The sequence below is a fragment of the Stegostoma tigrinum genome, chromosome 7 (assembly GCF_030684315.1).
Source record: "Stegostoma tigrinum isolate sSteTig4 chromosome 7, sSteTig4.hap1, whole genome shotgun sequence".
Classification (NCBI taxonomy): domain Eukaryota; kingdom Metazoa; phylum Chordata; class Chondrichthyes; order Orectolobiformes; family Stegostomatidae; genus Stegostoma; species Stegostoma tigrinum.
Genome location: NC_081360.1, coordinates 43582821 through 43596453, shown reverse-complemented (window position 1 = coordinate 43596453; position 13633 = coordinate 43582821). Strand labels below are relative to the sequence as shown.

The window sequence follows — 13633 nt, the reverse complement described above, 5'->3', positions numbered from 1 at the left end:
TGATCGTTCGTCTCCGGAGTATTCACAGGTTGCATTCTCTGAGGGTCTTTTTATTCTTTCTCTTCTCTCTCAAGTCGTGCTGTCTTCTTCCCGTTGGCTCAGGCTAACTCACCGATTACTTGCCCTTTACCATATTGGCACTGGCCTAGTGACTTAGGTAGCGTTACCTCATGATTTCTCATCCAAATAATGCTTTTGCATTACCTCATCTTTCTTACTTTTTGCAGAACTTATTTAATTAAAACCAGTTTAAATCGGCTCAAACTAGCAACGGGGCACAGATCATTTTTAGTTCACAAGCTGGTTCTTTCTTCGTGTCAGTACCTTTGCATTCAATATCTCCTATTAGCAATGCCAGCATCTGGTACCTCCCCCCACCCCACCCATTTCTCTCTCTCTCTCTCTCGACAGCCTCTGGCTGACACCTTCACCATTCCATCATGGATAAGCTTCATCCAATAACTCTTGAAATCACCATAGACTTGGACAATTAGAGGTATTTGATTGGATTCCTAATAATAGGCTCCATTTTTCTTCTGTATTGTGATGGTCCACATTTTGGAAACTATGCTATATAGAGAACTCTGCAACAATGTTTATCAGATAATGTATATCAAAGTGAAAGAAAGAAAACAGCAACCAAAGGAAGGCACCATCGATGCCTTTTGAAAAGGATCGCAAAGAATGAGTTACTCAGTGAGCTCAAAGATCCCAGAGAGTAGCTTATTTCCCTGCTGTGAAAACATGCGCAGATCTTCTCACATTAATAATCTTTTTCTCTCCTTTACACCCTTAATTCTGCATGAAAAAGCACTGAAATCATTCAGGAAATGTCTATGAAATAACACACCAATAACGTTGACTTAAAAATGCTGCTATAAAGCCAAAATCTGCATGTAAGTGCCAACTGCATCAAAGGTGATGTGTTTAGCTCCTGACACACCTCACTTCTTGACCAAGTGTCAAGCCATGGTAACTTTCTTATGCAACATTGGCTAAGGTTAAAGTATTTTCATCAACCTTGCACCAGAAGTGGTGAGCGGCTGATCCATCCCAACCTCCTCTACAGTCCCCAGCATCACAAATGCTAGTCTTCAGCCAATTCAGCTCATTCTACTTGATATCAAGAAATGGTTGCAGACACAGGATATGCAAAGGCAATGGGACCTGATAACATTCTGGCAATAGTACTGAACAACAGTGCTCCAGAAGTGTGATGTAGGCATCACTGGCTGGGCTAGCGTTTATTATCCATATTTTGTTGCGCTCAGGAAGGTGGTAGTGATCTGATTTCTTGAAGTGCTGCAAGTGATTTGGTATACATTTGGTATACCCACAAATGTGAGGAAGGGAGTTCCACAAATTTTACCTAGCAATGTACTTGTCATTTAAGATCCTGAGTGGCTTGGAGGGGATCTTGCAGTGTAGATTAGATTAGTTTAGATTCCCTACAGTGTGGAAACAGACCCTTCAGCCCAACAAGTCCACACCGCCCCGTGGACCAGCCCACCCAGACCCATCCCCCTATAACCCTCACATCACTGAACACTACGGGCAATTTAGCATGGCCAATCCACCTAGCCTGCACATCTTTGGACTGGTGGTGGTGCTCATATGTACCTGCTACCTTTGCCATTCAATATGGTAGTAGTCATGGGTTTAGAAAATATTATCTAAGACGACTTTGTGAATTACAGCAGTGCATCTTATAGATGGTACACACTACTGATCCTCTGCATCAGTGGTGGAGGGAGAGAATGCTTGAGGATGTGGTGCTAATCAAGTTGGCTGTTTTGTCCCGATTCATGTCAGGTTTTCTGAGTGTTCTCAGAGCTGCACTCATCCATCAAACTTCTGACTTGTACGTGGAAGACAGTCCTTGCAGGGTCGGAGGTTATTCACTGCATGAATCCTACCCTCTGATCAGTTTTTGTTGCTACAACATTTATATGCCTGGTCCTGGTAAGCCTCTTGTCAATGATAACCTCCAGGATGTTGATAATGAGGGATTCGGTGATTGTAATACCATTGAATGTCAAGGGACAGTGGTCAGATTATCTTTTGTTGGAGATGGTTACTGGTTGACACGTGTCGTGTCAATGTTGCTTGCTACTTCTTAGCCCAAGACAGGATATTATTGCATTTGAACATGGACTGCTTCAGAATCTGAGGAGTCATTAATGGTGATGAACATTGTGCAATAATCATCAAACATCCCCACTTCTGACCTACGATGGAGGGAAGATCATTGAAGCAGCTGAAGACAGTTGAACCTAAGACACTACCTTGAATACCTCCTGCAGATATGTCACGGAGCTGAAATTACTGACCTTCAAGAACAGAACCATCCTCCTTTCTGCCTGGTATGTCTCCACCAGTGGAAAGTTTACCCTATTCACTCTAATTTTGCTCTGTGCCCCTTGATGCCATTCTCAGTCAAATGTGGCCTTAATGTCACAGCTGTCATTCTCACCTCACCTCTGGAATTCAGCTCTTTTGTTTGAACCAAGGCTGTAATGAGGTCAGGAGCTGAGCGGCCCTGGCGGAAGCCAAACTGGGTGTCACTGAACTGGTTATTACTGAGCAAGTGCTGGTTGATAGCACTGTTGATGACACCTTCTATCACTTTACTGATCATCGAGAGCAGACTGATGAGGCAGTAATTGGGTGGGTTAGATTTGTCCTGCTTTTTACGTACAGGTCTTGCGTTGGCAATATTCCACATTGTTGGGTAGATACCGATGTTGTAGCTATTTTGGAATGGCTCGATTAGAGATGTAGCAAGATCTGGAGCATACGTTTTCAGTATTATTTCTGGAATGTTGTCAGGGCCCATAGCCACTGGAGTATCCAGAGTCTCCAACTGTTTCTTGATTTCCTGTAGAATGAATCAAATTGGTAGAGGATTGGTACCTGTGTTGCTAGGGACCAGTGGGGGAGGCCAAAATGGATCATCCACTCAGCACTTTTGGCTGAAGATTGTTGCGAATGCTTCAGCCTTTTCCTTTGTACTGACATGCTGAGCTCTCCCATCATTGAGGATGAAGCTATTTATGGAATCTCCCTCCCAGTGACTTGTTTAATTGTTTAATTCCATTCATGACTTGATGTGGCAGAACTGCAGATCTTAGATCTGATCCACTAATTGTGGAACGACTTGTCTCTGTCTATCGCTCGCTGCTTATGCTGTTTGGTCGGCATGCAGTCTTGTTTTGTAGTTTCACCAGATTGATAAAATCCTTTTTAAGTATGCCTGGTATGCTCCTGACATGCCCTCTTCATTGAATCAGGTTTGATTCCCTGGATTGATCCAAATGGTAGAATGGGAGATATTCCAATCCCGAAGGCTGTAGCTCTCCCAATTTTGGTACTTGACCCTTGATGATAGTCAGGAAGGGTCAAAGCAAGCAGGATCAATAGGCTGAGTTAGCCTATTGTGGCTTTGATGCCTAGGTCGAGGCCAGATAGTCCAATATTTCTTCTTGTTTGGTCTTTTTAGTAGTAGATATGGTTACTGATTCACTTAAAAGGTAACTTCAGAGTAGCAGTTAAGAATCACCCACATTATTACATGTCTTGTGTCACATGTGGGCCACAGCAGGTAAAGGACGTGAGTGAACCAGATTGGTGGTTTTGACAACAATGGATTCATAATCATCGTGCTCAGTGGTTAACACTGCTGCCTGACAGGGCCAGGGACCTGGGGTCGATTCTGGCCCTGGGCAACTGTCTGTGTGGACTTTGCACATTCTCCCCAAGTCTGTGTATGTTTCCTCTGGGTGCTCCAGTTTCCTCCCACAGTCCAAAGATGTGCAGGTTAGGTCGATTGGCCACGCGAAATGGCCCATAGTGGCCAGGGACGATTAGGTTAGGTGGGTTAGATATGGGAAACACAGGGGAATGGGTCTGGATGGGACGCTATTCAGAGTGACAGTGTGGACTTGTTGGGCCGAATGGCCTGTTTCCACTCAGTAGGGGTTTTATGGTTGTTGGTTTTACATTTAATTCTAATTTTCCTTTCTTCATTTGGTTAAATTCCAGTATCTGCCATGAATCCAGGTCACTGGATCGCTGCATTATTGGGCCAGCGACAATAGCAGTATTCCATCACCTCTCCCTGCTCTCACGTGCTTTATCATGTCAAGGTTGCTGTCTGTGTAACCTAAGCAAACCATATGGATCTGAGTATTTCTGAAAAAAGGACACATTTTGTTGAAGGCCTTCATCTTGCACACATCAGGACAATTATCAAAAGATATGACAGTAAAGCTAAAGGAATATTTGTGAGAGAAGAGTGCTGATTGGTTGGCAAGTGGCCTCTGAAGTGTCATGCAGATTGCATGAGTAGTTGATGATTAACAGTTAACAGCCAAGCATTTTTTTTAAATTTAGTGGCAGGTTGTCTCTGATTGGTCAGGACCTTTCTGAGAAACAAGAGAATGACAATCATCTGTTTCACTGAACTGAAAAAGGTACAGTGCATTTTTTTTCCTGTCTTCAAAGAATTCCAATACATGCGAGCATTATCTGATGTGAATACACAATATGTGTTTGAGAAAGAAGCTCTCTCAGTTATGTGGGTTTGCAAGAGATTTTTATATAATTTTATTGCCCTGAAAGTGGGCATTGAAACAGATCACAAAGACTTTGTTTCTCTTCTGGACAAGAAGCAATTGCAAGAGTTTTTCCTATAATATAAAGATTTTGAGTTTGTCTCCTGAGATTCACTTACATAACAGTGTAAGTTTAGCGAAGACTGAAGGTGACAGCACATGCACTCTGCAGGATAAGAGTTGACACCCTTAACGGTCATGATGCAGAACTTATCCAAGAAATAAAGTCATTTACCCAGTTCAAGATTTGCATGGAGGCCAGCAAATCATAACTGAAGAGGCCAGATTTGACAAGAGCAACTAAGAATCCAGGAATATCTTAATATCCACTGATACTGCACTGAGGGTTGGTTATATCAAAAGCCAAGCATTGTGGCCAAAAAATGCATTTTGAACACAGGAAACACTTGGCCAAAATGATTAATCAATGATTAAATCCTAATGTATGGCAAATGGCTGATCATTACTGTTTTATAAAGACAGGACATCTTGTAGAAGATGCACAAGGGATATTGCGGGTCATCAAGTGCTGGGTTAGAGCTCAGTCGGCAGTATCTTTGAGTCACCTGGATCTCCAAGGAAATTGAGGAACTTATTGGCCATTGCCATTCTCTTTGCCAGAACAAAGTGAACTTTTAATTCCCACTAAGTTCCCCACCTCACCTTCAATACAGGTGGGCATGGGTTTACTTGTTTTTGACATCAAGTCTAAGGTTAAAAGGTTTCAAACAATGGGCCACTGGGCGCATTTTAGTGCTTCAACCAGTTTCGGAATTGATTAGGCCATGAGCTCATTTAAGTGCCCACAATGTAAGATAGAGGTCAAACACCGAGTTTGTTTGGCTAAATCACCCTTGAAGAAGAATTCCAACCTCTACACAACATTGTGGAATTATGTGCCAATCCCATTCCAATTTGGTTAAGCACCTTTAGAGCTACGAATAGGCAGAAAGCTGAAGACTCAACTCCCTCTCCAGCCTAAGAAATTGGTTTCAGACTTACTCCTTCATGATTATTAGGCATTAAGTGACAGAGAGCAATCCTATTACACACTGCAGACCACATATTGCAATAAAGATTATTGTACAAGTAAGTTGCCAGAGCTAGGAACAGAGCAACAGATCAGGATCAGGGATCTAAACAGAACAGGTATGATTGTTCACGAAAATGCAAACCACTGGAGAGCATACATCATCCATTCTGCTGAACGGCTATATAAAGGAACTGCAGGATCCCATTACAGTTGAGTCAACTACGGTTTATTTATTGGGATGAACTCAGTGCTAAACATGGAAACAGAGGAGAACTACAGATCTCAAAACATCAACAACTTCTAAGCGAAACTATTTGCTGGTCAACATGTTTGGGCCAATACCAAAAAATAGCATGTGAATTTATAATGTTAAAGAATTGGAAGGAAACAGAGTAGTGGAAAATGTTAAAGTCTAAATAAAAAAGGAAAATATGAAGTGTAAAACAACATGGCAGAACTTTCAGGGAATCCCTACAGTGTGAAAGCAGACATTTTAATCTATCGAGTCCATGTGGACCCTCCAAAAGGCATTCCACCCAGACCCATCTTCTACCCCATTCCAGTAACCCTGCACTTCCCAAAGCTAATCCACCTAGACTGTACACCCCTGGGCAACTTAGCAAGGCCAGTCCACCTAAGCTGCACATCTCTGGATTATGGGAGGAAACCGAAAGAAACACATGCCAACACGGGGAGAATATCCAAACTCAACATAGACAGTCACCCAAGGCTGGAATTGAACCTAGGTTTCTGGTGCTGTGAGGCAGCAGTGCTAACCACCAAGCCACCATGCTGCACAGATAGTGCATATGTGCCTTGTTTGAATGCTGTAAACTCCACCCAATGTAATGATGCCCTGGGAACTGGTCAGAGTCAAGGTTGACTGGAACCACAAGTATCACTCCCTCAACCACCAATATTCAGAAGCAGCAGCATGCACTAACCAAAAGATGAACTGAGTATATTCACCAAAGGTCTTAAACAGGGCCTTCCAAACCCATAACCACTTCCACCTAGAAGGACAGGGCAGCAGATACATGGGAACACCACCAGCTATGAGTTTGTCTCAAGCCTCTCACCATCCTGACTGAGAAATATATCACTGTTCCTCCAATGTCACTGAGTTAAAGTCCTGGAATTCCCTCCCTAAGGGCATTGTGGGTCCACCGACAGAACATGGACTGTAGCAGTTCAAGCTCATCACCACCTTTTCTAGTGTCAATATAGACAGGCAATAAATGCAGGCCCAGCCAGCAATGCCCACGTCTTACAAGTAAATAAAAACATTAAAACAAGAGCTTGTTAGAGACAGACCTGCAGCTAGTGTGCTATGTGGCAATGCAGGTTATACTGACGTAATGTAAATTGTTGCAGTAATGCAATGAACTTGGTCTTGTTTATTCAGTAAGACTTCTCCGAAAGATGGACAACCTCATCCATACGTACTCCATTCAAGGAACACACACACAACAGTCCGTAGTCACAGAAAATACTAATTATCAGTAGACCATTTTACAACCTGATTGTATATCATTTCCATTGGCATCAGTTGAAATGAACACATACAGGTTGTATCAGCAGCTCCAATTTTTATCATCTATTTTGCTCAGTAATAAAATCAAATTTGGTGACATGGTCCCAGCAACTTGCTTCAACTGCTAACCTCAAATATGCACCTACGTGCTGACATCATTTAAAAATGTATTAAAATGACCACCCCAAACCACATGAGTAACAGTGAGAACCAGCTTCCTCTACTTAATTAAAAGCTGCTTAATTTAGATTATCTGATTACCACTTCTTTCACATTAAATTCCCATTTTGCCTTACTACTTTTATTGCTCATTTCAAATAATTGAATAATTCAATCACTTCAACACCAAAAGAGACCTAGAATTATCAGGGCTACACAGTAGAATCACACTCAGGGAACATTTGAACAGTAAGCCCTTGGCTAAAATAACTTGAACAGATTCACAGAGAATCATTAGCACAGAGAAGTTAACATTAATTTTGCTGAAAAGAGAGACCTCCTGCCAAAGCCTTTTGTCGGGTACTCTTCAGGACTCATGCAAGAATAGCAAATTTGAAACAATCACAAAAATATACAATACAGTAGAAACTGGCCCTGAGTGGCTGGGAAGTTGACTTTGATTTGGCGAGACATCGTGGTGGAGGAAACGAAAGGCAACCCAAGTATCTGGTTTTTGAAGACAGACACGAAGCTCTAACAATCCCTTTGGTCGTGAAGACTGTGTCCTTGCATATGAATGTATATTGCTTAAATCAAGGATAAATTAATTAACAGCTCAAATAATCATTTTAAATTTGATCTAAATTGATCAATTAGTACACTCAGCATCATTCAACAAATGCTGCTTAATCACATCCATCAGCCAACCTTTTGTTTTGGGTTTTGAACATGCAAGATAATGAATTTAGTCTATCTTCATCATAGCATCACAGGCTAGTGTTGAACGAAGATCCCAGTTGTAAAAGTCAAGCTTCCTACCTACAGTATCACTCAATCCAACCAGTGTAAGGTTTCTTTAAATGCACTGTAACACTCACACACTAGAGCCTGAAAAAGATACAAGTTTACACAGACGCAAACAAGATGAGGAGGGGGGTGTTGCTTGCTATTTCTAATCCAAATATGCTTATATTTGCATCTGTATAAGAAAATTATCAAGAGTATCAATAAGCTTGGCGCTCAAATACAGTGCACTAAACTGTGCATTAATCTCCTAACTAACCAAGAAACTAACTCTCATGTTATCAGCATTCAAGAAGTGAGTATTTTGGATAGGAGTGTGCCTTTTTGAAAAGATAAATCTATTTCAATAAAGTGCTCAATGCAAACGGAAACTGTGCCAACTAAAGGAAAATACACATGAAAAATGTAGAGAGAAACAATGCAGATTATTAAAAAAATCACAGCTGTTGAACAAAAGAAGTGGAAAAAGGTTACAGCCGGAGGCCCTGAAACTAAACCCAAAGAAAACCACACATACTTTTACAGTTTTAAACAGCTCATAGTTACAGTAGATTAATGCTCTTGTTTAAGCCACAGCGTGCCATTTTGAGTAGATAGATTAATTTCATAAACTTACCAGATAAATGACGATAATTTTGTTAAGAGTGAAATTCATCATAGTAAATCATGCACTGGAAGATTGCTGCATACACAGTTCAAATTTCTTTTCCATTCTTTTGCACTTCCTTGACGTGTTTGAGAATTAGAGGAAGTTTCAGTTTTTTCAGCCCATGATAAATAAAACTCACTCTGAATGAAGAATAGTATTGCACAAAAATGAAAAGATTGCATATTACGAATTTGCAGCTGCTGCAATTTGTCACATGGCTCACAACCAATACAAATAGTCTGGCAGAAGGTAAAGAGCTTTCTAACTTCCGAATATATGATTTCCAAAGATACAACGAATTTAGGTGGTCCCAATATTTCAACATTCCAAATTACACCCTCAAAATTTTCAGTTACACATCTCTCATACAGCATGTCTCTTACAGAAAAAGCAGTAAGCATTTGTTGAGTCAATAATATTGCAGATGCGCAAGAATTCTACTTTGTACCTCTTCTCAATGATAACTTTTCAAAACTAAGTCATTTATAATTTACAGTATTTATGATGAAACAATTCATTAAATTAATGCTATTTAAGATCAGAGCAACAGTCCAATAATTGATTCAATGGTAATGCAAATAATTCAGGTAAAAATACAAGCCAGCTAATCTGTCTAAAATGTGTCTAACTGTGGAAATTTTTATTTGTGGCTTATGCTGCTTTACATTTACACATGGGATTTTATTATATCATTCGCATCATAGGGTGTGGTGGGGGCAACATTATTTGAAAGTGCTAGGGTCTGTGTGTGTTTATTGGAAATAGTTTCTAACAGCTATTTCCTCTTTTGACGCTACATTCCAGTTCAACAAGGATCCAGTGCCAGGAATCCGTCATAGTTCTGAAAATAGTGTATAAATAACTTCCTTTGTCAAATTAATCGTTCCAATGACTGCACCATAACTTTATCTAAATACTTTAGTAAACAAAACTGAAAAATGCCCTTGTTGCTTCGGTTAATGTTGGCTTTGTTCCAGTTACTTTTGCACGCTCATTTCAATTACACAACCTCCAACAGACATAAGTTAAACACGAGTTTCTTCCATTAGCATTAGTTCAAAATGTTAACTCCCACGTTAAATGTTAGCTCCCAGGATAAAAACTGGGGGACAATATAGACTATATAGTCAGTGGCAGCAGTGGGAAGTCTGATCGAGGTAACCTCCAGCACCATGCTTTTCGGCAAGATTGATTACTAAGTCTGGCAGATTGACCTCAACATTGCTTAAGCTGAGCCTCAGCTCTCGGACACATCCTCCCACCTCCTCGAGCCATGGCGCCACCAAACAGCAAGCTATTGTGTCCATGATGGTCAGTAATCTCATTTTACCTGGTGATGTGCATCCCCATCACAACCCCCGAGCTCATAGTAACCCCCAAACACATACAGCCAACTTCCACCTGTTTCCTAAAATCCACAATCAGGAGTGTCTGGCAGACCCTTTGTTTCTGTCCGCTACCACCCCACAGAACTTATCACTTCCTATTTCAACTGGATTTTTTTTTCTCTCATTGTCCAGTCTCTTCCTACTTACATCCATGATTCCTTTGACACTTTACATTAATTTCAGAATTTCTACTTCATAGGCATCAACCACTATGGACATGCAATCACTCGACATGTCCATTTCCCCAATCAGGATGATCTCAGGTTTCTCCACTTCCTCCTCAAAGAAAGGCCTGAACTGTCCCTATCCATCACCACTCTCCTCAATCTATATGAGATCGTCCTCACTTTGACCAACTTCTTCTTCAACTCCTCTCACTTCCTTCAGGGAAAAGGGGTGGCCATGGGTACCTGCATGGGCCCTGGGTATGCCTCTTTGTGGGGTATGTGGAATGTACCTTGATCCAGTGTTATATGGGTCGCTCCTCAGGTTGATGACATCATCGGTACAGCTTCCATCACATGTCCAGAATTAAAAATATTTATCGAGTTCAGATCCAATTTCCACCCTGCTCACACCTTGACCTGGTCCACGTTCGACTCTTCCCTTCTCTTTTTTGACATCTCTGTTTGCACTTCTTCCTTCCCACAACACGTACAGAGTCACCCTGTCCTCACCTACCAACCCCCCCAACATCCACAATCAAGGGATCATTAGCTTCTGTTTCCACCACCTCTGGCAGGATGCTACCACCAGATACATATTGCCCTCTCCTTCATCAGCCTTCCACAGGGACCATTTCCTCCAAGATATCTTGATACACTCATCCGCCACTCTCAACACATCCCAACTGCCCCACTGTACCTTTCCAGACAGAAGATGCAACACATATTCATTTATTTTCTCCGTCTTCACTATCCAAGGCCCCAAACACACTTGCCAGGTGTGCACATCAGTCAATCTAGCCTACTGCATTCGCTGCTCACAATGTTGTCTGCTGTACATGGGAGGACAAAATGCAGACTGAAAGACTGCTTTGCTGAAATGTCTCCAAGCTTCCTGTTCTCTGCCATTTCAAAATGCCGTCATGTTCCTTGGCTAACATCTGTGGCTTGGGCCTGCTGCAGTGCTCCAGTAAGGAAACAACTGCATCTCATCTCCTGCTTGGGAACCTCACCGCCTTCAGGAATCAATACTGAGTTGAATAATTTTAGGGCCTGAACACCTTCTTTCATGTCCTTTACCCACCCCAATACCCCAGGCGTGTCATCATGAGGTCTGCTTTCATCGTCTCTATTAACAGCTTCTTTCTCCCTGCTGAGCACTCCCTTTGACTAGCCATTGCTGTTCTCTCTCTCTGGGCCCCATTTCCAGCTAATGTTTAGTCCTCAATCTCTGCCTCCGCCCAGACTGTAGCATTTATACGTTTTCTCAGCTACAATGAGTTCGGAGGAAGGGTCACTGGACTTGAAATGTTAACTCTGCTTTCTCTCCGTAAAAGCTGCCAGATCAGCTCAGCTTTTCCAGCAATTTGTTTTCACACTTTGGATAGTTTTACCTTGGCCTTAAGTTTAGGGAATCAAATCTGGCAAATCTATTTTTTACCCACATCACTGAAGGTGGGCAGAAGTAAATTTTCCCTTCCTGCTGATTTGTCTGTTTCTCTAAAACTAAAATATGTCAAAAATTAAAGTTAGATTTCAATAAAACTTAATTCACAGAAAGAGGATGGCCCAAGGATTAGATTTTGGCAAATATGTAGATCCAGACCTTGGTCCTGAAATTTTTGAAAAGATCTGATATTATTGGGAGAATTTAGGGCCAAAATAAGGGAAATATTTTCTCTGATGGTTGTGGGACCTTGTGGCTCTGCCCCAAAAGACAGGAGGTGGGGTAGGTTGGATGGGGTTGACTAGGGGTACTTCTTCTCATTTCACAATGGTCATTGATATATTTTGTAAAATCTGATGGCAATTCAATAGTCTTGAAGCCAGACAATTCTTCTTGCTGTTCTTACTGAGAATTTGCCCCCACCTGAACTTGCTGTAAATCTGGATAGGACGAAATCCTTCCACAACACTACAGAACATTCCTGCAGGGATACAAGTAGTTTCTGAATTGCACTCCCGAATAGGAATCTCATGAAAGATCAACAATCTGAAACATTAATTTTACCATCCTTTCACAACAAATGTGTGCTGATCCAACCAATGTTTCCACATTTTCTGTTAATTCCGAATTTCAGTGTCGGAAGTATTTTAGTTAAGTACATTTCTCACAATGAGTGTTGGCTTTTTTTAATTCAAACAGATCATTCTGTAATCGAGGTTACATCAGAGAGAACTGAGAGAGGATGAAACGTCTGCTCAACAATACTGGTTATTTGACTGAACCAGACTGAGACATATACAGTAACCTTTTAAACTTTTTGAAGTCAAATGATGACTTAATTAATTTATAATTTGTCATACTATCTGCAGTTTTGAATAGAAGCAGGATAGATTACTGAAGAGGTATAAACTATTGCTGAAAAGACAGTCTCGTTGCTGAAGCTTTACATTTTGCATTTGTCATGACAAATAGAAGAATGATAAGTTTCAAATAATCACAAGAATTTATACAAGGGGGGAGAAAGGGTGATGCTTGGGTGGCAACTTTGATTGGTGAAGGCATTAGCATGGACAAAGCAATGGCCCAAAAATGTTTTGGTAATGTGTCTATTTTTCCAGCAGTTTAAGTTCTATACCACCAAGCAACTGTGGCTATAAACCAATAAGATTATTTTGTTTCAAATTCCTTTGTCCACATTTTACTTTTTTGTTTTAAAAAATTAATATAAAGATGAAATAGAATGTACTTAGCTCACAGATACATCGGTTTCATCTCACTGCACTAGGACATTGCAATCAAGATCAGAGGCAGATGTAATGAAAAATAAGTATAGCTTTTCAGGCAGTTGAATTTAAAGGCTTACTCAAGGGAGGCTGAAACTGAGCAGGGAGAAGCAGCAATGGGCGCATCAAGAATTCATTGGGAGGTCAGGACGAGAACATGACAGAACAGAATAAGAATGGAAGGAATGGGAAAATGAAAGTGCGCCAGGTTGCAAATTGACAATTTCTAGATAAGTTTCAAGACCAAGCCGAATCAAGTTTTCAGTTTTTGTCTCAGCTATAATTCTTTGGAGACCGGATGCAAAAAGTACAAGGTATATACGAACAAGAGAAGGAACTAATTATGCATTCAAGAAGCTGAGCACATGTCGAGTGTAAAATCGTTAGTCAGAACCCAAATGTTTGATTTGCCTGTTGCAGGTCTTGTTCCATCAATACGTGTTAAGTACAAGTTAAAGTAACAACATCAGAATATCACCTGTTATAGAGATATTTGAACTAAGCAAACTTAGTTGGGAAAAGGATTAGCAGAAAACAGGATTTCTTATCAACCAAATAT

General features: G+C 40.9%; 1 protein-coding gene across 6 annotated transcripts in view; it reads right to left on the bottom strand.

Annotated features, from left to right (window-relative positions):
• Nucleotides 1-13633, bottom strand: part of znf385b (zinc finger protein 385B) — a 350354-nt gene that overhangs the window by 137883 nt on the left and 198838 nt on the right. The window contains exon 1 of one of the 6 annotated variants that reach the window (XM_048535403.2): nt 8760-8926. The exons of the other annotated variants lie outside the window; for them this stretch is intronic. The gene's annotated coding sequence lies outside the window, so the exon portion shown is untranslated. Of the gene's footprint in view, nt 1-8759; nt 8927-13633 lie in introns of those variants that run through there. 6 annotated transcript variants of the gene reach the window in all.